We start from the raw sequence: 2,500 nt of genomic DNA on the forward strand, positions 1-2,500 counted from the left end.
ATGTGGTGTGAGGTACAGAATATATGTGTGGTGTGTGTGTGTATATATATATTGTACATAATATATATATATATAAATATATATATATATATATATATATAATATATATACATATATATGTATAGAATATATATAATATATATATATATATATATATATATAATAGAAATATATATATATATATAATATATATATATATATTATATATATATATATATATATATATATATATATAATATATATATTGTACACACACAATATATATATAGATATGACACACCCCCAAACACACACACAACACATATATATATATATATATATATATATATTTAAATAATATATATATATGTACACACACGCAGCGGGGGGGGGGGGGGGTGAGGCAACAAAAGGGCACTCTTTAGATGTAGTTTATTTTTAGTGTTGTGAGAGTGTTATTTAGTTGCGGGTCTATAATATATATCTTTTTTTGTACACACACAACACACACACGAGATGTCACAACCCACACACAACACACACATCAGATAGTGTTATATATATATATATATATATATATATATTATATATATATAAAAATAATATATATATATATATATATATAGTATATACGTACTATATATATATATATATAATATATATATATATATGTACGTATATATATATATCATAAATATAATTATATTATATATATATGTTATATATGTGTGTGTGTTGTGTGTGTGTGTGTGTGTGTGTGTACATATATATATTAAAAAATATATATATATATATATATATATATATATATATATATATATATGTGTGTGGTGTGTGTGTGTGTGTGTGTGTGTGTGTGTACATACATATATATATATATATATATATATATATTATATATATATATATATATATATAAATATATATATTATAATGTATATAATACATATGTACATATATATATATAACATATATTATGTAATGTAAATATATATAAATATATACGATTAGATATATACACATATATATACATATCATATTTATCATACTTATAATCATATATATATATATATATATATATATATATATATATATATATATATAGATTAATGTAATATATGTATATATATATATATGTATTTATAATATGTATATGAACATCTATATAATGTATAATATATATATGTATATATATATATGTATATGCATAAATATATGTGTATATGTATATGTGTATAAACTATACTATGTGTTGTATATATTTAGTATATGTATATATATATATATATATATACATAACATATGTATATATATATATATATATACATATACATATGTATATATATATAGGATATGGATTAAATATATTTTAGACATATCATATACAGAGTATATACATTTATATTATACAATTTATACATTATATATATATATATATATATAATATATATATATGTATATATATTATTAACTACCCACACAAACACACACACACACACACACAACACCACACACACAACAACACACCACACACATATATATATATATATAAAATATATATATATATATAAATATATATATATAATATATATTTATACACACACACACACTCCACACACACACACTCACACACCTCATATCATAATATATTATATATATAATATATAATTAAAAATATATATTTATATATTATTTTTCACTATCCAAAAACACACACACACACATATAATAATAAAAATATAGAAATCGATAATATATATATATATAGAAAAAATATATATAAATAGGCACAAACACACACACACATACACTACCATACTGCAAGACTGATCGCGAGACACTTACCCTGGCGAGGTGTAGACGCAAGCGACGCCGGCAAAGGGGCGGAAGGGCGTGGCAGGCACTCCTCGGGCTCTTCTGGGCGACCAGAAGAAGTGAATAAAAGAGAGGGAGAGAAAGAACTTGAAGGAAATGCCCAGAAAGTGCAAACGAATGCCAATCCTTTACGTAAGAGAGGAGAGAGAGAGTGAGAGAGTGAGAGAAGGCGATGACAGTTACGATACAGAGATTTGAAAGTCGAAAGAAAACAAAAGAAGATCGAGACGGAGAAAAAAAAAGGAGACAGACAATAACAGGGACAGAAAAGACAGCCTGGTTGAGAATCGGACAAGAAGACCCTTTCGGAAGTCCTTCGAAATCAGGAGCGAGGAGAAGGACGCGGGTGCAGGACACACACACAAACACAGGACACGAAGGCCAGGGATGGACTGACGTGACGAATCCGGCCGGTCGAGGCTGAAGGAAGGTCGTCCCGCGTGAGTCTGCAATGCGTCGCCGGCCCCTTTCGCTCACTCGTCCTCGCTCAAAACACTCGTTCCCTCGCCTCACGCTCATTTCGCTCCACTCGCTCATTCGGCTCACTACTCACTCTTCGTTCTCACTGTTCAAATCGCTCCTTCGCTCGTTCACTCGCTCCTTCGCTCGTCGCCCTTCAAGACCCAGGCGAGAGGGAGCTACGACG

General features: G+C 28.0%; 1 protein-coding gene across 1 annotated transcript in view; it reads right to left on the reverse strand.

The window, feature by feature from the left end:
• LOC122250642 (coactosin-like protein) overlaps positions 1–2,242 on the reverse strand; it is a 64,922-nt gene extending 62,680 nt beyond the window's left edge. Inside the window, exon 1 of the mRNA XM_043012136.2 lies at positions 1,825–2,242. The gene's annotated coding sequence lies outside the window, so the exon portion shown is untranslated. The remainder of the gene's footprint in view (positions 1–1,824) is intronic.
• Positions 2,243–2,500: the final 258 nt, after the last annotated feature.

The sequence above is a fragment of the Penaeus japonicus genome, unplaced genomic scaffold (assembly GCF_977035675.1).
Source record: "Penaeus japonicus unplaced genomic scaffold, GWHDUDI00000001_assembly GWHDUDI00000031, whole genome shotgun sequence".
NCBI lineage: Eukaryota > Metazoa > Arthropoda > Malacostraca > Decapoda > Penaeidae > Penaeus > Penaeus japonicus.